This window comes from Schistocerca gregaria, chromosome 2 (genome assembly GCF_023897955.1).
Source record: "Schistocerca gregaria isolate iqSchGreg1 chromosome 2, iqSchGreg1.2, whole genome shotgun sequence".
In the NCBI taxonomy this organism is placed as follows: domain Eukaryota; kingdom Metazoa; phylum Arthropoda; class Insecta; order Orthoptera; family Acrididae; genus Schistocerca; species Schistocerca gregaria.
Window position 1 is genome coordinate 245,565,800 of NC_064921.1, and position 23,638 is coordinate 245,589,437.

The 23,638-nt window shown below is 39.0% G+C and overlaps 2 long non-coding RNA genes across 2 annotated transcripts; both read left to right on the top strand.

Moving 5' to 3' along the window:
* The first annotated feature begins 535 nt into the window (after window positions 1–535).
* LOC126336783 (uncharacterized) lies at window positions 536–1,135 on the top strand. Its single transcript, XR_007564996.1, has 2 exons — window positions 536–651; window positions 750–1,135. It is a non-coding gene; the product is annotated as an uncharacterized LOC126336783 (long non-coding RNA).
* Window positions 1,136–4,604: 3,469 nt separating this feature from the next.
* Window positions 4,605–22,970, top strand: LOC126336782 (uncharacterized). The gene is made up of 2 exons (XR_007564995.1): window positions 4,605–4,848; window positions 22,686–22,970. It is a non-coding gene; the product is annotated as an uncharacterized LOC126336782 (long non-coding RNA).
* Window positions 22,971–23,638: the final 668 nt, after the last annotated feature.

Genomic DNA, 23,638 nt, shown 5'->3' on the forward strand with positions numbered 1-23,638 from the left:
ACGGCAAAGAGTGAAATGAATGAAGTAGTTCACGGGAATGAACGAGTTCGACCCATCTTTAGTAGATGTATACGTAGAATAGACAAAGGAAATGGGCTGTGACCATATCACATTTTACGAGGTACGATCAAAAGGTGACAGGAATTTTTTAATTTTGCAGGCCTTATAACATCCGATTTTCAGTACCTTTTTTTAAATTGTTAGACACATGTTCCTGATGTATGTTTCCCTTTTTCATCTATTTTGAATATTTAGTTTACAGTTTACAGCGAAAAAGGTTTGTGTGTTTCCGAGTGCACAGCGAATTTTTACATAAAAAATCGAAATTTGCATTAATTTTGATGGAAACATGGAATAAAGTGCACCAATGCATCCGAAGCATTGACTGTAGTTATGATAATGCTCGTTTTACACTAGCAAGTTATTGCAGCAATTTACTTGCGCGGAGTAACTTGCCTGCGCGATTTGCGAGTGTAAACATATCGCCAAGTAGACTTGCGACTGTAGCAATTTATTGCGGAAGTAACCTGCTGCACGTTTTCCGCTTCCAGTGTGAACACCACGTCAGCATGCAAGAAGTATCTGCAAGTAACTTGCAGCTTTTAGGATTTATTTCTATTTCCTGCAAGTAGGAAGCGCAAGTTATCATAAGTATGTCGTCTGCATAACACTGATATTTGACATTTTACTTAATGTGGTGACTTAATTTTATGCAACCATCTTATGTATTATATGCAAACAAATTTCAGAAATGGAGGAGAGACGGGAATGGATGAAGCAGGATACAGAATATTTCATTGAAGCCATGGAGAGGTACCCCGAAATACGGAAAGTGCATAACCGAGACTTTAAGGACAGAGTGAAGAAGATGAGCGCATTAAATGAAATCTCGTCGATATTCGACTCATCTATAAAAGAAGTACATAGAAAGTAGCATAACTTGAAGACACAACCCTTTGCCACGTGCATCCACTCGCTTGTTATTTTAGGAGTCTAGAAAAAGACGATGTGTAATTATTACATGTTCTATTCACTTAGCTTGTCACTTTCCATTTTATGAGCATTAGAAAAATAACATTTTTATAAGCATATCATTCTGTAAAATGCAGTTTATTTCAATAACAATTTAATGTCATTTTTGTGTTTTCACATACCTTCAAATAATTTTCCCTTTTCAAGACGTTAAAAAAAGCTTTACATACATCGGGTACGATCAGAGAAATCGTGCCGACGGGAATATGAAACAACTACATTAGGGACTTGTATGAGTCTCCACCAAAGAAAATATTTCAAAATTCAAACTTTTTGGTTGTATGTTTCACATAAATAAATGAAATGCCTATTTTATTCGTAGCTCACCGGTAGCTATAAGTCATAGAGTGACTAGCAAACGTTCCTTTGCTAAAGTAGCAGTGTCGAAGTTTGTGTCTCGTTTTGATATGATGGGTGTTATTAACATCAACAAATACTCAGAATCATTTGAGGACATTCTGCAAAGGTTTGCAAAAGTATCCATGCTCTCGATACTAAGTTCTTGCAAAAGGTTATTACAGGTACCATTTTGCGATCTTCTCATTATCTACTCTGTAACCCAAATACTCCTCTTTTTCTTTTTCAAGCTTTGGATTCCAATTACAAGAGTTGCAGCATATCTCACCTGCCTACTTGTCATTTTAGACTTCGGCTGACACTCGTAGTGGTACTGAAAGCATATGTGAACAGTATCAGCAAGTTGTTGACGCAAGTTTCTTGCCAAAGAACTTGCGGAAGAATCTTGCTTAATTCTTGTGCTGCTGTGTAAACACAGCTGCAAGCGGCTAGCAATAACTTCTGCAAGCGACTTGCTAGTGTAAACCCAGACAAGAGTTTGAGTGGTATGTTTCGAAGGGGTTCGAAAAGACATTGAAGACAACGACTGTTCTGGAATCCTATGACAATTACTGTCTACAATGAGGCAGAAGTAATGAAAATGGTTCTTCAAAGTCGCAGAATCATCATCAGAGGGGTCGCTGATAATGCTGGAATATTCTTCGCCTCATGCCAGCCATTTTCAGATGTTTTGGGCACGAAAAGTTTGTCTAGAATTTGTTGAATTTCGCCAAAAAAAGATGTTGCGTGAATATTGCTCAGGAATTGCTGAATGAAATTGACAACGATCCAGAACAGGAGACAACGTGGGTTTAGTCGTATCGCGTCAAGACCAAGATGCAAGTGTCTCAATGGAAACCACCTGAAGAACCAAGAAGGGAAAAAATTCGACACGTTCAATCACCTGTGAAGGTTCTTCTCGCTGCTTTCTTCGATCACACTTGGTAGTGCATCATGAGTTCTTGTTTTACATTTGCACCATCAAAAAGGAATACTGCTTGGGAGTTATGTACTGTTTGCTTGATGCAATGCGAAGAAAACAACCATAAATGTGGTAAACCACTCATGGAAATTGCATCATAATAATGTTTCCCCTCACGCCTCAATGGTTGTTCATGATTTATTATACAAAAAAGTGTTACGTTGCCACACCCACTGTATTCGCTGGACATGGTCCCAATGCGACTTCATTCTATTCTCGAGGCTGAAGAGAACCATGGAAGGATGTAGTTTTGCCACCATTGACGAGATAAACACACAGTTGCTGAAGGAGCTAAATACCAAAACGAAAAGTGAGTTCCAGAAGTGCTTCAAAGACTGGAAAAAGCACTGGCACAAATGTATTATATCTGTGGAGGATTATGTTGAAGGGGACGAAGTTATAACTAGATAAAGATTGTGTAAGAAAACAAAAATTCCCCACGTCTCCTATGTGGGATAACCATAGACCAATACTTAACCTAACTTGGTGTAGATTTGAAGTGGTCTTCTTAGACGAATTTAGCCAAATGCGATGGAATTTTTTTCATTTCCGCTAAGATAATATTACAAAAAGAGTGTATGTTGGGCAAATGTACAGGGAAATGTACACATTCAAAGCTGCTTATCAATATGAAGCAATCCTTTTAGCCCTTGGAGTGTAAGGTGTGTAGTGTTTGCTAGGGTGACCAAATGTGTTCCTGTATGAAAACAAGGGAGATATGTCACAATTGTACAATGCTTACTAGTCAGAACACATACAAGCCAGCTGGTGTTAAATTTGTAGGTAGTTTTCCACCCTCAAACAACTACTGTGGTAGATTTTTGTTTTGGCCTCAGATATACTTTGTCATCTTGGGTATTGATAAACCGCTTCAGCTTTATTTAGTCCTTTATTGCTGGATCACTACTTGCTTTGTGGTTTGAATCCTACCTGTGTGGTAGAAAGCAGAAAGTAATCGTGGAAGGACTGCATGGTGGCCAGGTATTTCAGAATGGGGCTCCATTACTGCAGGAGTACCTCAAGGCCCAGTATTGGGCCCACTGCTCTTTCTGATATTTATAAATGACTTAGCACTATGTACAGAATAGGGGAAAATACTCATGTTTGCTGACGACCACTTTATCAGTAAATAATCTCTCAGGGAATGTGTCAAATGACTCTGCAAATAAAGCTTTTGCAGATTTGACAAACTGGTTTGAAACCAATGACCTTACAGTCAACCTAAAAAAAGACAAATTACATTCACTTCTCTTCTAACATAAATGTTACTAATGATATGAACCTAAAAATGGGTGAGCACGAGATTTTGAAGGTTGAGTCCTCCAGATTCTTGGGTCTGCATATAGATAGCAAAATGAAGTGGCACCACCACATTCAAGATCTGTGCAAAAAGGCTAAGCTCAGCAACGTTTGCCTGAAGAATAATTTCAGACGCTAGGAAAATGAACACAATAAAAACAGCATATTTTGGCTATTTTCACCAACTTATGGCCTATGATATAATATTTTGGGAAATCAACCAATAGTAAAAAAGTGTTCCATGCACAGAAGCGAGCAATAAGAATTATGTGTGGAGTACATCCTAGGCACTCATGCAGGGATGTGTTTAGAGCTCTACAAATCCTTTCAACACCTGCCCATTTTTTTTTCCCTGATGCGCTTTGTTTAAAATAATAGCAACTTATTCAAAATCAATAGCTCATACCACACTTATAACTCCCGAACGAAACTTGATATCCATTATGAGCTAAAAAGGAAAAGCATGGTCCAGAAGGGGGTTTTATACAGTGGCACTGGTTGGAAACATGCCAAAGTTTAAAGAAAATCTGAAGCAGTTCCTTTTAGATGAATCTTGTTACAGTATTGATGAATTTCTTAGCAAAAATGCATAGAATCTCTTGTTTGTGCTTAATCCTTACTGTGTGACCTCTACAATTGATTAACCATACTCTGTAAGTACAGTGTAACTTAATACAATACCCAAATTTATGTATGTATGTATATGATGCCTGTATAACTTAAGAACAATACCCAAATTTATGTATGACTGTATATTCTTTCAGATGTCCTGTATCTTAAGTAATATGTAAGGGTATATGCTAAACTTCACAGTTTCTTTAATCTAATGATAAGATCAATGTATCTGTGCACAAAACAATAATCTGTAAAATCCTTGACTTGCGCTATATCCAGGGATATGTTCACATATCGATCTATGAAACACGAAATAAATAAATAAAACTTAAAGGGACATCTTCAGTAGAACATCTGTATATACGCCTATGATGTAACTCTTTTACATCGTCACATGCTCAAGCTTTAGCATAACTTACTGTATGGTGTATGGAAACTATAACTTGGCATGCGGCCCCCCTAGTTCCGAATCGGAAACAATCAGCAGCAGTCAGGAGATTTCGTGGCGTGGGAATTTGTACATGTTGCCGACTGCATTTGTCATCTACTTTGTTGCCTGCTACGTTGGTCACTAAGGATACACGGTACTTTTCTGGCTCAATATTAGTAAAAATCAACACATATTTCTTTCCAGCACTGTTTATAATGTATATGTTTTACAGATTTTTTGTTGATATCAGGCAATGCAGCACACTCCCTAAACAAATTTTGAATATTTTTGAACCTGCTTAGGGCCATTAAAAAAAAATACAATGAAATTGATGCAATATTTGTCCCAAAATGTTTCCTCAAATTGACGTACCATTTAATCCAATGTTATGCATTTGAAGGAGACCAAGTTTCTACCAGATATGCATGAAATAATGGTTGAGGTACTAGACCTATTTAATTCCACCTAATATCTATATAACAAGGATACAAAATATCACATCTTACATTTTAATTTTTACAACTTTTCCTAATAAAATGCTACTTTTTCTATAATTTAGTTGATTCTGCAATAAAGCTTAGGTCTACTGCATAAGTATGGACTATTGCAAGTTACAGAAAAAAATTAGAGCAATGCTTTATAAACATTAGGAAATATTTGTACCTGAATTCTGAAAAATACAACTTGCAGCAAATTGTGAATGAAGATATGAGGTCAATTAAACTGTGCCTCAAAACATTCCTGAACCATAGTCTTCATCCTGTAGTATTTATTAATCTCAAGCTTCCTCTTGGCATTCCTTTTAGTACTTCTTGCTTCTTTGGTAAATAGAAGAGTGAATCTTTCAGCTTCATGCACCCATCTTCTGTCACATGCAAAAATTGATCTTCCATATTAGAGCCACATTTTATGTCCAAATTACTCAGGACTTCCATACTTCCTATCACTTCATCATTGAAACATATCACTGCATCTAGTACACCAACTTTTAATGTATTTAGTCCTACAAAAACATTCTTGGGCAATCTTTCCCATATGCAATGGTTGAACCTTTCATTTGTTTTCTGAATGCCCCCATGAAGACATTTACTAAGCAAAACAAGGTCACTCAGGTCTCTAAAAATTTGTTTTATTTCATTCATAATAGGCTCAGGAAGAGGATGCTTATGGTAGTATATTTGACCACTTTCTTTTGCTTTTTGGTAACCATGCCGAGTATCTCCTCCTCTAGGGTGAAGTTCATGAACAGGGTGGTTATCTGTGGACGACTTATGAAAGTAGGTGACCCATACCACTTTTCTCATTGCTGTAACATCATTCAAAGGTGCAGTTCGTCTAATGGCCAGTCCATAATAACTCTGAAGGAGGTCTATTTCAGTTTCTGTCAATCTGCCTTGGCCAGACAGAAATCAGACAGCAACTTTTCTTTCATTTCTCTTCATAGCTTCTTCAATCTAGCACCCATCCTCTGTTGCACATGCATCAACATTCCAGTTTTGTTACCAAGGTATCGCCATAAGCATTGAACTCATTACTTTTATTGAAAGCTTTAGAGTCCCCATCGTCTAGGTACTTCATACATCTAACATTATAAACGGGCACTGACCTCTGAAATATTTTTAGCGCTCTCTCACACTCCATACCCCCACTGTAACCATCATAATTCTTAGAACACCTATGTTCAGTATTTCCTTTCTCCAGATTAGATTAAATTAGATTAATACTTGTTCCATAGATCATGAATACGACACTTCGTAATGATGTGGAACGTGTCAGGTTAATGAAAGATGTCTGTACAAGATATTACATTACACAAAATATTGCATGACACTAATGCTTAAGTTAGTTTTTTTTCCCTCCCTTAATTTATATCTAAAAATTCAGCCAATGAGTAGAAGGAGTTGTCATCTAGAAATTCTTTTAATTTATTTTTAAATGTTGGTTGACTATCTGTCAGGCTTTTGATGCTGTTTGGTAGGTGGCCAAAGACTTTTGTGGCAGCATAATTTACCCCCTTCTGTGCCAAAGTCACAGAAGTAGCACTTACAACACCATTCAAGGAATGATGTCCTCGATGTTGCCATGTCCCATCAAGTCAATCAATCAATCTCTTTATTCATCCGTTAACAATATACATTGTATGGATGTAGTCAATTACAATATAGTTTCTGATATTTTATGTGTTGCAAAAACTTGCATAATAAATCCAAATATTTTACATCACTTTATATAAATAATCTTACTTTCCCCTATTAGACAATTACAATATAATTTCTGTTATTTAATGTGTTACAAAAATTTGCATAATAAGTACAAGTATTTTACTTCACTTTATATAAATAATGTTACTTTCCCATATTTATATATTCTTTAATGTTGTAAAAACTGTTTCTTATTAAAAATTGTTTAAGATCTACTTTGAATTTATGACATTCTTTAATTTTCTTTATTGCAGCAGGCAATGCATTAAAAAGTATTTTGGGCTGGTAGTTGACACTTTTTTGGTATAGTGCTCCTTTGTGGGCCTCTCTGTGAAAATCATCTCTATTTCTTGTTTCGTGTTTATGAATCTGATTATTTACTGTTGAAAATTCCTGGTGAGTTTTCAGAAAGCAGACACATTCATCAAGTGCAACAGCAATGCCCCCAGTTCCACTAATATTTACAGTTTCTTCTATTGCACATTTCATAGATGCTTTAGACACAACCATCAAGGCATCTAAAGGTTATTTTTATGTACTTGCTGAACCTACTGGGAGGAGGAGGAAGGTCCATCAAACCACAAAATGTTTCAACAGCCTTTTTTCCTTTTCCTATTGCACGCATTGCATACACTAACTTCAAATTCACATCATATGAAATATGCACAATGTTCAAGGTAGATTTATTGCAGTATCTACAAAGAACAACTAATTTTGATGCTGAAACCTTACCGCTACTTTCTTGTTCAGTTATTTCCAGACAGCCTACACCATCACACTGTTTACATTTCACCACTTCCTTATCAAAGAAGATAAGATGTCCACGTCAACAACAACAAATCGACTACAAACAGTATCATTGTTAACATAAAAATTTGAATCACCTGGAGGCGTGCCATGTGGGAATCTCTTTCCTGAAGAACTGATATATAGGTTACTTTCAACAGTGTGGCTTGCTTTGTTTGTGAACTGGTTACCACGGATTTCCCTTTATTGACTTTATTGATGCATGGCATAGTTCATATTTATTGCACACAAATATATGTAGCACTTGGGCAACAAACATTCAATAACACATGAACAAACTGCTTTAGCAAAACAAAAGTAAATAATAGCAAAGATAATCAATTACAGACACTAGAAACCTGCACTGTTACCAACATATAAAATATATCGTACATGTAATCGCTGGAAACGGGATGTTCACAGTTCTTTTCGAAATAATACTAGTTTCTATAATGGAAAAAGAGGGTATGGCATCATACATGACTGTAACTTTAAAACTTGGCATATATAGGTCATTTTTCATTTGAAACCCTAAATGTATATGCCATTGTAATCAGGAAAGATAACAGAATTTAATAAAGTAATAAAAAATAATCAATTTTTTCCATTATTTATAAGTACCCTGTATCCTTAAGTGGGTATTACACGACAATCCACTGCGAACACTACTGGTCCAGCGCAACAGCCATCTAGCGGTAGAACAGGTGAAACTAGGAAAATTAGCAGACATGTTATCCACACACCAGAATGGAGAACAGCTCTGAACTGCTAGCAATCCGCACATGCACAGTAGGCAGCGATAACTCATGCATGCGCAGAACTGTGTACCACAGTGCTTTCTGCTTGTTTGGTTATTGTTAAGTGGCTAGTGACTAATTTCAGATTTTAGTGTTGGTAATCTTCTGCATTTTTTTCAGTAAGCAAGTTTCATAAATGAAGAAAAGAGACCTTTTTTTTCATACTAGCTGTTTGTGAATGGATTTTTTGCTGTTGGTAGCTTCATATTCTAGAAATGAAATGGAGCAAAGAGGCATTAAGCATCTTAAATCATGCATACAGCAAGGAAAGGTGTATGTATGCCCACTGTATCATAATAAGGTAGTTGGAAATAGTTTCTTTCAGAGTAATATGCATATAACATTATACCATGATTTTCAATTTGTATCGTAATGTCTTAATTTACGAAAGTTCATGTTTGATTAGATTACAACTCTTGTTTGATTTTGACATGCCAGAAAAGAGAAACTAGCAGTGAAAGGGAGAAAGTCCTTCCAGTTTGGCCCAGTGTGACAGACGAGGACTGCAAAACTCTGAGTAGCACATATATAGAGTGACTCACCTAACAGTACCACTGCAAACAACTCCCAAACCACAACAAACACAGAGTAACCAATTCCGCAGACCAAAAGTGAGGAGAGGGGCTGGTGTAATTGTTTAATACAAATCATCGAGAAATGCATGGAAGTATGAGTTTCAGCAAGTACTTATGTTTTTTTAAAAAAATAGAAACCAGTTATTATTTTTAGCTCAGCTGAAAGTAGAATAAAAACTTAATCAATGGTGTTTATTACATTGTAAAATGTTAATTACATCCAGAGTAATTTTTAACGTAAAGTTGATGCTTGAGTACTTGAGTAGCTCCTCAGCAGTTCAGTCATGTGTATCGGAGAGAACCGAATTAATTAGGGATACAGAAAGCACAGTGCTGTAACGTAGGTGCAGAAGAGACATGAACAGCACATTACGTCCACATGCTAACATTTGTAATAGTCCTTTTCTGTGAAGAATACTGTGCAGCACTGATTTGTTGAAAGAAAATGCACATTAACATGAGAATGTAGTTAAACTTACAAATTTGTTTTTGTTTTCAATTACAGAATGTAAAAGAGTGTGCCCTGACATTTCATGCCAACAAATGTTCAAAGTGGTGCCCATCATTTGCTGCACACATTTGCAAACTATTGCATAATGAATGTCTTACACAGCACAGTACATCTGGCGTAATGTTGCCACAGTCTACCTCAATACAGTGTTTCATATCCTTTGGGGTTGTAGGCACATCGCGGTACACATTCTCCTTTAACATACTCCACAGAAAGAAGTGTAAATGTTTAAGATCAGGAGAAAGGGCTGGCCACATCCTATGAAACGCCGGTTGAACATTCTGTCAATGGTCAGCCTAGTGTTCATTGCAGAATGTGCAGGAGCATCATCATATTGATACCACATATGTTTATATGTTTCCAGCGGGACATTTTCTAGCAGTGGTTGCAGATCATTTTGTAGAAACTAGATGTATTTTGCAGCTGTTTGGGTGCCTCTAATGAAGTGGGTTGCCAATTACTCCGCACCGTACATTTACATTCCACAGTCTCTGTCGCTCGACCTATCAGAGCCAGCGAGGATTGTCTATGGACCAGTAATGCATGTTTTGTAAATTCACTGCACCATGGTTTGTGAAACCTACTTCATCGGTAGCCAGGTAGAACTGTAACACCTTCCCTGTTAATGCCTAATGACAGAAATTCACTTGATTATTGAAGTGATTTCCATGTAATTGCCAATGCAACGACACATGATATGGGTGAAATTTGTGACGATGAAGTATACACATTACAGTACTTTGACTTATTGTGCTGCCTCTAATGATGTCACATGAACTCGTGTAGGTTCACAGCAACAGCAGCTAACACAACAACTACACCTGCTTCTCCTGTTAAGGGTTTATTACTGGCCTGTTTGTGTGTTACAACCATACCTGCTACATACAACTGTTTGTAGATGCTTTCAAATGTGCAGTGTGGTGGATGATGTCTGTCTGGGTACCTTTCTGCATGCAATCTTCAGGCTGGAGCTGCATTTTGTCTTCACTTGCCTTAAATGAGTATCATCTCTGCCATTACAGAGTTAGAATAAACCACTTTCACAGTTCTTACAACACTGTACACACTATTCTACTTCTACATCCATACTGCACAAGCTACCTGATGGTGTAGGGTACTTTGAGTACCTCTATCGGTTCTCCCTTCTATTCCAATCTCATATTGTTCGTGGAAAGAAAGATTGTCGGTATGCCTCTGTGTGGGCTCTAATTTCTCTGATTTTATTCTCATGGTATATTCGCAAGATATACATAGACGGAGCAACTGCTCGACTCTTCGGTACTGAGCTACTGAGCATCTCTCCTGCAGAGTCTTCCACTGGAGTTTATTTATCATCTCTCTCCGTTGGATCTTCTCTATCTTTTCTATCAACCCTATCTGGTACGGAGCCCACATTGCTGAGCAGTATTCAAGCAGTGGGCGAACAAGCATACTGTAACCTACTTCCTTTGTTTTCAGATTGCATTTCCTCAACACTGTCTGTACTTGAGACAAAAATTTTGTGTTGAGCCATCAGGTACTCTGAAATCTGCTTTTTGTCACTTTTGCTAAATAGAAAAATCTTCCTACCTTTTTTAATATTTCTATTTATGGCTGAAATCATTGATGCAGTAACCGCTTTATGATCACTGATTCCCTGTTCTGTGTTAACTGTTTCAAATAGTTCGGGTCTGTTTGTCACCAGAAGGTCTAATATGTTATTGGCACGAGTTGGTTCTCTGTTTAACTGCTCAAGGTAGTTTTAAGATAACACTCTTAAAACAAATTTGACTGGATTCTTTATCCCTGCCACCCATTATTAACGTTTGAGTCTCCCAGTCTGTATCTGGTAAATTAAAATCTTCACCCAGAACTATAACATGGTCGAGAAATCTACTCAAAACATTTTCCAAATTTTCCTTCAGGTGCTCTGCCACAACAGCTACTGAGCCAGGGGGCCTATAGAGACATCCAATTACCATGTTTGAGCCTGCTTAACCATGACCTTCACACAAATCATTTCACATTTCGGATCACTGTCAATTTCCTTTGATACTATTGCACTTTTTATCGCTATAAACACGCCTCCTCCTTCTCTGTCCAGCCTGTCTGTGTGGTATACATTACAATCTGAGTTTAAAATGTCATTACTGTTTACATCTGGTTTCAGCCAACTTTCTGCCCCTAATACTATGTGGGTATTGTGACCGTTTATTAATGAGAGCAGTTCTGGGACCTTTCTATAGACACTCCCGCAGTTTACTATTACCACATTAATATTGTTGATGGCTATGGCAAAGAGGGTAACACTTAAAAACACTGCCCAGGGGGACACCGTTCTCTTGCTCAAGGTGATCAGACAATGTGTTACCAACATGGGTCCGAAAAAACAGCTGAGAAAGGAAAGACCGAATGAAAATGGGGAGGTGGCCATGAAAGCCCCATTGATGCAGTTGCGCAAGAATACAGTGTCTCCAAGTAGTATCATGTGCCTTACTGATATCAGAGAAGATACCGATACAGTGATGCTGATGGAGGAAATCCTGCTGAATAGCCTGCCTCTAGGAGGGTCAAGTTGTCGACCGTGGACCGAAATTTTCGGAATCCACACTGAGAGCAGCTAAGGAGCTGTCTGGTCTCTAACAGCCAGGTCAGATGATGGTTAACCATCTGTTCCAGGGTCTTTCTGACACAGCTTGTCAAGGCAAGTGCAACGTGTGCTAGAGTCCCTCGGTGTGGATTCTGTACAACCCCAAATCTTGGGTTTTAACCACCTGCCACCCTGGTTACTGAAGTGGCCTGGAGTGATTTTAGATTTATTGCAGTACAAGAGAGATTGCACCCCTGCCACTGTTTTTAATGCAGCATTTTCTGCCATTTTATCTGAGCACCACGGCTATGTTGCTGTTTTTGTGGAGGGTCAAAACAGGGGGATTCCATTGGTTGCTCTATTGTTTTTCCGGATCATGCCTCAGTCTTTTATTGTCTTTGATGCATAATTGTCTGCGATCTTGCGGGCACTGGAGCAGATAAGACATTCTTCCTGTCCTAAATTTCTTGTCTGTTCCAATTCACTCAGTGCGCTTCACTCATTGCAACATTTGTATCCAGCAGATAAAATAGTCCAGACCATCCAGGATGCCCTCCTCCAACTACAGGGACTGGGGTAGGTTGTGGCTTTCTGCTGGGTTCCGGGGCATGTCGGCAATGCTGGGAATGAAAGGGCAGATCTCGCAGCCACGGAAGTGTGTCTCGATCCACAAGTATCTCAGTGTGCTATCTCCCTGCACCCACTCACCTCGCTATTGAGCTCACGAGTCATGCGTCGGTGAGAGGATGAGTGGGTGGAAGTGACTGACAATAAGCTCCGTAGTCAAGCCCACAACCCATGCATGGTGCACTTCCTTTCAGCGCCATTGACGGGACGAGGTTCTCCTTACTCGGCTTCGGATAGGCCACAGCCCTATGACACATGGCTTCCTGCTCCGGCGCGAGAACCCTCCAATGTGTTGTGTTTGTAGCATCCAGGTCACTGTGTGCCACGTTTTATTGGATTGCATTTTATTTTCTGACCAGCGAGCCACGGCTGATTTGCCAGCAGACCTGCCATCTCTTTTAGGCAACACTCGGATGAATGTGATTCAAAGTTTTAAAGTTCTGTGCCATGTCAAATGTTTTTACAAAGATTTTAGGGAGAGGATCTTAATTTGCTCACTGTGTGACGAGCTCACCCATATTTTATGTAAGTGGCCAGCCAATGACAATTTCCTGTGGCATTCTTATTGCTACATTTTCCCTTTCCTTGTGTTTTACTTTCTTATGTAGCATTTTCCTTGTTTTCCTGCCTTCTTTGCGTGTGTGCTTCAGTTTTATTAGTTCTGTCCACATTCGTTCCTTTTCATGTGTGTCAGGGCGCTGATGACCTCGATGTTGTGCACCTATAAGCCCCACTACACACGTGTGTCAGGGCGCTGATGACCTCGATGTTGCATGCCTATAAGCCTCACTACACACACACACACACACACACACACACACACACACACACACACACACACACACACACTTAATATTGTTATTCCCTGTTGTGTTTTGCCTACTACTATCTTGTCGTGTCTCAGAGGGCGTCTTGTTGGGCCTAGGGAGGGGATTCCCTAACCTAGAAAACCCACATGTGCACTCCACACATTCTCCACTACCCTTGTAGCCACTTCCTGTGTGTAGTGGACGCCTGAACTATTCAACAGGACCCTAAATTTCTCCACCCGATAGCGGAGGTCGAGAAATTTGCACCTCATATCTCCTCAGAATCATCTAAGCCTCTGGTTTAAGCTTTCCACTCGGCTCAAAACCAGAGGATGCTACAAATAGTTAGCTCAGATTCCACCCCGCGAGCGAGGCTTTCCGCCTTCACCAACTCTGCCAACAGTCTGTATGAACTGAGGATGACCTCTGAACCCAGGCAGCAGAAGTCATTGGTGCCGACTTGAGCAACAATTTGGAATCGGGTGCATCCAGTGCTCTCTATCGCCACCAGCAGGGCCTCCTCCACTTCTCGGATGGGACCTCCCAGCAAGCAGACAGAGTGAACACTGGCCTTCTTCCCCGACCTTTCCACTATTTCCCTACGGGGCTCCACTATCACCCGCCTAACATTGGAGCTCCCAATCACTAATAAACCCCTCCCCCCGTGTGCCTGCTCAGACCTTGCTGAAGGAGTGGCCACATGTACACTCACAGGCAGAGCGGATGATGCCACATGACCAGCCTCCACATTGACCCTCCACCTCGTGCACCGCGAACGCCGCTGAACCCACCACTCCCCTTGGGGAGAGGGTGGCCCAAACACGCCCGGTACCCACGAAGATGTCTCGACTGCAGGGACCATGGGTGAAGCATGTAACACCTGTGGTGTACCATGCCATGCACCAGACTCCCCACTGCTGCTACATTCCGAGGCAGCAGCCTGAAGATGGCTGACCGCGGCCATCAACATGTTCAGCTGTTCGCAAACAGTGGCCAGCTCCTCCTGCATCCATACACAGCAGTCACACATCCTATCAATCCTAAGAAATCAATTTACTGTAGAGAGTTAATCAACTTTTAACTAGACTGCTAATTCACTAAAGGCAGCTGATAGCTGACTAAACTGAGGGTTACTAGACAGTTCTCGTTGAAAACAATGAAAATAAGCACTACCTGTCTCTGGACGGTATTGAAAACAACCACTAGCACTACTGCCACTACAGCTGACTAAAGGGACCCTCTCTGACTGCATTCAAAACAAACACGAAATCTATGGAACACTATTACTAGTACTCGAAAATTAAAGCCTCCTAAAGCAAAAACACATGGTAGAAGAAGTGACAAGTAAGGAAAATACAGTTAATACTTAAATTAATGTAGCTCACACTCCTACTGTGCGTACTTTTGTTTTTACTTGTTTACAGTACACTACCACAGATGTCTGGTAACACAGTGTACTACAGTTATTTTGAATACAAGGACTAATTCAGGAAGTGCTACACGCAGACACAGAGACTACCAAACTCATAAATATCATAGTCTTTGTAAACATACCCTTACAGATCTTGTCTGTTGCAGCACAAGACTGAACATCTGAGCTTTCAAGCATCAACTTTGTATTAAAAATTACTCCAGATGTACTTAACATTTTACAATGTAAGAAATGGCACTGATTAAGCATTTGTTTGTATTTTCCGTTGTGCTAAAAATAATAACAGGTTTCCATTTAAAAAAAAAAAAACAAAAAAAAAAAAACAAAAAAAAAAAAAAAACATAAATATGTTGAAACTCGTACTTCTGTGCATTTCTCAATGGTTTGTATTAACCAGTTCCACCAGCCCCTCTCCTCACTTTTGGTCTGCAGAACTGGTTATTCAGTTTTTGTTGTGGTTTAGGAGTTGTTCCCAATGTTAATGTTAGGTGACTCACCCGGTATATAGCCCAAACTTGGAAAAATAACACAAGTACACCTTTAAGTATTGGTCCTTTAAAGTGTTGCAAATTGCAGTGCATATATCCACAACAACTTTTGAAATCGTGGACTGTGCTATTCTGTGGCTAAAAGCCAGACTCTTAAAAGATTCCCCGGTCACCAGGAAGTGTAATGTTACATCCAGCCTGCAACATAACAGGGTGTTTACCGGTATTTTATTCATGGTCTAGGCTGGTATACTTACAAAACGAATTAACACATTATTTAATTCTTACTTTCGAGAATGGGGGACAGCCTCCCTTATGACTGTGTCTCACTTGCTAATTCAATCTTCTGTCATAGACAGCAGTTTCTCGAAACAGGCCATGTCCATCCTCATGAAGCTCCAAAATTCATGCGGATGTTGAAGCCCCTGTTCCTTCATACGCAGTAAATATAATCTCCTACTTTAGTCCCTTCTTTTCAGCCAGGATCAAACTCTACAACACCTGGCTTTTTGTTTTTGTCATCGTTATGCCCTAATCTAAAGATTTACTGTCACTACCAGGGCAATAGCTCCAAAAACAAGTAGTCCTCCGTGTGCAAAATGCTGTATAAATACATATACCTGTGTAATAAAGTGTCATAATATAAAACCAACTGTTCAGTCTGTAATTCAGAACAGTAGTAATGTACATAAGAGAATAAAAATTACTTAATAAACAATGAAATAGTACAATTTCTTATGAAATAGGAACCTTGAGTCACATAAATAATTAGAACGGATGACATTCCAATGTGTCACACGGTCCCCCTTGTGTTTCGTGCTGTAGAACGAACGACTTTACAAGAGATCAGACAGATCTGTTTGCGTTTTGTGCATTGTCACTGTCTACTGCGCATGCGCGCCAGGTATATCCCATGTGGATGGTGTAATAGGTCTATGTGAACCAGCCTGTTGTTACAGATATGCATGCTTGGGGCACTGGTGCATAGGTCTATGGTTTAGGCGTACTGTGTAATACGGGCTTTACAACTGATTTGACAGTCTTCCCTCAGAGCTGTGGTGTGCACTGCATAGGAACTCTTGGAAAAAAGAGGTTAGTTTCAATTATAATCCTATTAGAGAACATTTATATATAGCTCCAGATTTGGTTGTAATTAATTTAAAATGTGTTCTCTCTTACTGATAGCCAGTAGAAAGATGTGCTTATAGTATTGACTAATTATACACTTTAGCCCATTTCTGAAAACATTCAAATGCAATTTCAGTTCGTGGAAAAAGCGTTTTAGTCTCTTCAACTTTGGAGAAAATGCAGGGCAGTTGAAGTAGTTGTTGATGACTTCAACAGATTTGTGATTGGCGGGCTAGTAGAGCAGAGCTGAAAATACTGAGCAAGAATAAATGTGCAAAGAGAGGACGGAATGCAAAATGGCCAAAACTAACATATTGAAATGGATTCAAGGACACTGTGAAAATGGCACTGGAATTAATACAAAAATGATTAATATAGTATATGTTCATAAGCTAGTGTTACAGTGGAACTTAACAAACTTTAAGGGTGGAGGTGCTTGCTGCTACAGGCTTATGAAGGATCATGGTTTTAGCATGTGAACCAAAACCATAATATCTCAGAAAATGCCACGAGAGTATGAAGAGAAAATATAGTGAAACCCCTATTTTACATTTTAGTGCAAGCCAGACTTAAAAAATCCAAAATTGATGAACATGCAGAATCGAGGGAAATGTTAAAACCCCAAAAAATATGATCAAAAACACATGTAATCGGCATACATAATTAAAAATCGCAATCATCTCCATTACTTTGTCTAAAATCTGTCTAAATGAAAGAAATTAAATGTACAGTACAATGTTTTTACAATAATTTGTGGTAACGAATTTCATCAGTTCTTAAAAATTCACATATTGGTAACAGCAAGTAAAAACTCATCCAAAAATTGAAATTGGCATCTGTGTACTAGGTAATCTAGCTATTTTCTGACATGCTATGACCACAAATTATACATTCAAAACACACCTTTTGGAGAGATCATCCCTTATGTTCACCCAGGAAAAAGCAAAAATTGATGAACGTATTGAATTAAACCAGAAACATAACAGCAGCCAAGTGGTTAACCCGTAAGTGTACATTCGGACAGCTGCTTAATACAATCTTTGTCACCATCGCTTTATTGTTTAATGTTTTGCTTATGAGCTGCACTTCATGGGCTCACCATCATTAAAGTGTTATTTCACACTTGTTTAGAGAAACAGAGATGTGAAAAAATGAGTATTACTTCCCCAGTTGATGTTACAAGCTTATTAAAAGTCAGCTCAGTGAATTTCTGTACACCGTGTAAAATGTAAATTTGAAAGAAAGCTCAGCTGCTACAGTTTCGCTTCAACCCTCTATCACGGGTGTCAATCTTTACTATCTACAGTGTGTGGTGTGTGTGGTGCAAAGTATATACATGAGTAGTGTAAGTAATTGTTGCAACTGTATTGTGTCAGATTTGAACACAAAAGTTTTTAAAATGTGCTAGTGCAAAACTCTTGTTCTATTTCCCTGAGATATCTCTGTCATAGCTCATCACCTTCACGAAATGTCCAAGGTCCCGAGTTTGAGTCTCAGTCTGGCACACAGTTTTAATCTGCCAGGAAGTTTCATATAAGTGTGCATTGTAGTGCAGAGTGAAAATCTCATTCTGGAAACATCCCCCAGGTTATGGTTAGGCCATGTCCCGGCAACATCCTTTCTTCCAGGAGTGCTAGTTCTGCAAGGTTTGCAGAAGAGTTTCTGTGAAGTTTTGAAGGTAGGAGATGAAGTACTTGCAGAATTGAAGCTGTGAAGATGGGTTATGAGTCATGCTTGGGTAGCTCAAATGGTAGAGCACTTGCCCAGAAAAGGCAACGGTCCCAAGTTCGAGTCTCGGTCTGGCACACAGTTTTAATTTGACAGGAAGTTGCATATCAGTACACACTCCACCGCAGAGTGAAAATCTCATGCTGGAAACATCCGCCAGGCTGAGGCTAAGCCATGTCTCCGCAATATCCTTTCTTCCAGGAGTGCTAGTTCTGCAAGGTTTGCAGAAGAGCTTCTGTGAAGTTTGGAAGGTAGGAGATAAGGTACTGGCAGAAATGAAGCTGTGAAGATGGGTTGTGAGTCGTGCTTGGGTAGCTCAAATGGTAGAGCACTTGCCTGGGAAAGGCAATGGTCCCGAGTTCGAGTCTCGGTCTGGCAAACAGTTTTAATCTGCCAGGAAGTTTCAAGAGTTCTCTTCTTGTGCTAGATCAGTTTAGTTGTCATTTGAAAAATTCTGTGAAAGAGAAGCTGAGACAGGGGAATGCAGAGCTTGCTGTTATTCCAGGGGCACTTACTTTGTGATTGCAACTTCTTCATGTCTCAGTAAATAAATGATAAAAAGTGTATATGAGATAAGAATGGAACAAGTGGATGATTGATGAAACCCAACATGAATTCAAGTCGAAGGAAGCTTTGAAAAAACCTACAATCAAACATGTCAGTGAATAAAACAGTCATGGTCTAGGATGGGAGAAGATATTATTGTTAAATCCTTCAAGAAGTGCAGCATAAGTAATAAGTAATGCTCCCGATGGCAGTGAAAACTGTTTTGTATATGAAGAGGACAACAATGACAATGAAGAGGAAGAAGAAGTTAGTTCAGATGGTGATTTTCTGGAATTTTAAAGATCGGTTTGATTTTATAAACTAAGAGTTCTTATTTAATCTGGCATTGCAGTCTAATAATATAAATGCTAAAATGTTATTTAAAAAAAAAATTACTTAAAAATTAAGATGCGTCTTAAAGTCCATAGTATTTAATAGTCCATAAAATATGGCACTTAACAGTGCAATCCCTTTCAACTCATTACAAACCCACATGTAACTGCTGCTACGTGTCATTGACCACAACCCTGCACACTGCACTTACGAAACAGATGAGAATGGAAAACAGCAGAGGACCTTAAGACTGCCATTTCAATCCCACTGAGGTAATATGGGCACAAGTAAAACTTTACTTTGCTTAGAAACACAGTTTGTTTAAAATTTCATATGTCTTGAGTCTGATGCACACAGCAATCGATAGCATTGTGACTTCTGCACAAGTAGTACATGCTAGATGTACATAAAACTTAAGAAACTTAAGCCTACTGTACTAATTTAGAATCTGTAATAATGTGCATTGAATAATGTGCCATGAAATACCTACATCTCATTACTGCATTACTGTTCAAAAGATATTTCATCTTGTCCTTCTAAATATTACTTATGTATGTGGAAATGCAAGTAAAAATTCGAGTGTGCCTTTGTCAGCTTTTTTCTGAAGCCAAAGAAATATCATTTAGTGTCAACAGTAGCATCTTGCATGACAAGAGTTTCATATATCACTTATGATATTGTCATGTCATAACCAGGACCAAGTCCAAACCTGAAAGCAGGGCAGTCAGTGAAATACAACACACAGCACTGAAAGCACATTATCATGAACACCAATGTACAGCTAGAACTGAACAGAGCTGGACTCCTGGACAGTGTGTGGTGTTATTTGTACTAACATCAAATATTCCAGAATAAGAAACATAAGATATTTTGAGAACCCTCAAGAAGTGGCATATGCTAAGTAACAAGTAACTGCTGGTGGTCAGGTTTGAGCTTGAGACTTGCAGCACACAGTCCAGTGAGGCTAACCACTATGCCACACTGCATGCACCACAGCATATGACATTGTTGAGTTGGTCTTCGGTAAGCTTAAAACTTCCATTGCCAATTTGAACCTCAGGACACTAATACGTCTTCATATGGAAGACATGGAAAATGTCACTACACTTTTGTTTCCTTGGTGAAGGGTCATAATGCTTGACTTCCTATGTGACATCTGACAAGCAACAAGGATACAATATGGCTAGTAATTTTTCCTGTAGTCCCATTTTATGCAGAGCCACACCAAGTCTCCCAGGCTCTAATATGCTATACAGTGTTTGGCATTATAATGCTTTGTCTTTCTTTTGGGTGTCCTGGGTCTGCATGTGAGCCACTTGTCTTGCTTCTTCTGTCTTGGTGGTGAGGTGTTTCATAGAGTCATCCTTCTGGTTGAAACATGTACAGTACATCTGTTCTCGTTTTGGATTTGTGACCATGGAGCAGCAAGAACAGTGCCATGCCTGTAGTGTCGTGCTTCACTCTTTTGTTTGTGAACGTGATGGCAGGCAGTATTGTATCCCAGTGTCTCAATTATCTCTGACACTAGTCAAACTGAGAACTTTTCTATACTCAGAGATAATCTCAAGCAGCGCTACATGCTTCACTATGGGGTATTCTACAAGGAACTCAGAAATTTCTGGATCTTCAGCACTTGGCACAACTTTGGTGACAGGATAACAAGTGAAATAGTCAGTGCATACTATTATATTATCCATCAGTTCCTACTTGTCGACTTTGGGAACCTCCCCAGGAGGTAGATTTCTGTATGGTGGAATGGTGCTGCTATACATGGATTTGGTACCAGCTACCCTGAAGATAATTGCTGCATGTGCTTCCATAGCTGGCATTCCTTACTGTTTACCACATAATGTCTAATGGGTTAGTGGAAATCTGCATCTGTTTCTATCTAGAGTTTTCATGAATCCCACGTGACCATATGTTGGTGTGTCACAGAAATACTTCATGCTAGTTGGATGTAGATGAGCTGGGATGAAGGACAATCATTTACACTCCACTGGATCTTAATTCCCCTTATGCAACGCTCCATTCATTAAATGGATTTCTCCTTTGATCAGTTCTTTCTCCTCCAATGATATTATGGTTTACAGCTGTGCTGGATCTTTCCTTTGTAAAGCAGCAGCATCGTTTAATGTAGTGATGACCAACATTTCATCCATTGTGCTGTGTTCCATGAAAGATTCCTTGAAATGCACGTGGCATCCCGGTATACGCATCCACTATCATGTACCACTACAATAGCCTACTCCTGAAGCCTCAGTGCTTTCTCGCCATTTGATCCAATGAGTCTTTCAGCCTAGTCAACCAGCATAGAGAATGGCTGCGCATCACAATGGTGAATGGTTTGTCAAATCAATATGGTCAAAACTTGTTGGTGGCCGAAACAACTTCTAGGCATTCTTTCTTGGTTTTAGAGTAGTTCATTTCAGACCTGGACAGTATTCTGGAAGCATCAGCTATCCATCCACTTAAAGAGTTGAAGCAGCTATTTCGTCATATGTTCGAAGGTGGCTGGAGCATTATACAGTCCAAATAATACAATTTTAAACTCGTAGAGGCCGTCAGGAGTTTCGCAGTCAACCTCAATTCTCCAGTAGCCTGTCTGCAAGTTTGTAATGCAGAAATAATTTTTTCCTTTCAAGCAGTCTATGGTGTCATTAATGCGTCACTGCAGGCAGACATCTTGCTTTGTGATTTTGTTCAATCATTGATAGTTGACGCAGACATTCCATATGCCATCCTTTCTCTTCATAAGGACAACAGGTGAGGACGAAGGATCCTCTGAAGGTTCAATGATGTCATCTTGTAGCTGGCAGCACTCTAGATGAGTGCTGTTTTATTGATGGATGATCCCCGGTGATCATATGGTGTTTCATCATGAGCTGCTTGATCTATCTTTTCTACACTTTGGACGTGAAAGCATCTGAAAATTGATGCATAACAGCTATCACTCACTGGAGCTATTCCTCAATCAGGCCACATCATATCAGCCATTTGACAGTAGCTTCCTCCCCAACGTTGTCTGTAGTTCTTTTGGAGCATGATGTTTCGTCGATGACAGTAACCTGCCCTTCCAGAACTGATTTAGCTGTCCACATACATAAACATTTAGGTGTGAGTTGTGGCTGCTCATGTCAGTGACAAAAGTTCATCTTCACCATCTACAGTGCTTATTATTGTCACTGGCATGTAGATTTATTTTGTGAGACTGGGTAGATTTTTGCAACTGACAAAAAATTTACTGTTTAACAGAGCATCTCAATCAGTGACTGGAACATGTAGTGAGGTGTTTTAGCTGGGAAGCTGACTGACTAAGAGTCTTCCCACTCCAGCACAGCAAGGTTCATTGCCTTACTATTTTTCCCTTTTGTAATAAATAATTACCAGTATTAATATGTATAATGTATTGTAGATATACTACAAACTGTGTGATTGTTTTCCTCATTTCATGGTCTACACAGTGACTTGACAGATGTGGAGAGATCTTCTGCTGTAGTATTGCCAAAGAGACGTATGACAAACAAGTTTGCAGCCATGTTGACAGCCAGACTACACAAGATGATTTCTTCAACCCAGTCAGGATTCCGTTGAAAATCATTATTGTCACAAGAAAAATGAAGAATATGTTATAAAGCTCTGCATCAGTTCTGAATTAGCCATGGTTGCTTATGCATGTACACTGCTTTGTTGAAAATGTATGTTGTGTTATACCATAAAAATGTTTGAAATATTGAAGAAAATATAAAGAGTTTGTGTGATGAATTATTTTCCAAATGCTTGATTGAAAATACTAGGAAATACTGTTTTATCACAATACTAAAAAGAAGGAGTTCGTTTTTCTTTGGTGTTGGAAATATGAAACTTGTCAGTTTTAACTGTAAGAACTTGTATATACTGAAATGATAGCAACAAGATAGTGACTTCCTTGAAAAATGATTAAATTTCTTTTTGTGAGAGTGATTAGAGTGATACCAAATTTGAAAATAATAGCATTCAACTGAAAATAATTAGTTGGTAAGTCACTGAAGCAGTGGTTATTTCTTATCTTTGGCAATTACAGCAACCAGAATCAACAGTTTTATACTAAACAACAATCTGAATTGATGCACTTCTGCTATATGAAAAGAAATTATTTGATGCCCAGTGTCAGGCTGCATGAGTGGCACAAATCTGTTTAAATAATTTTTAATTGCTTTGGATGACAGGTGCGTACGATCTTCAGTGGATTAGTGAGTCATGTTGAGATGCCACTGTATGTAAAAGATACATACATAATATGTATCAGAAACACTACTTTGTCCACATAAAAGGAGGTCATGGCACTGCAGTATTGATAATGGCAGGACAATAGCAAATGACTGCCCTGAGGAATCTTTGCTGCATGTGCTTGTTGGAATAGTTTTGTCAATACGGA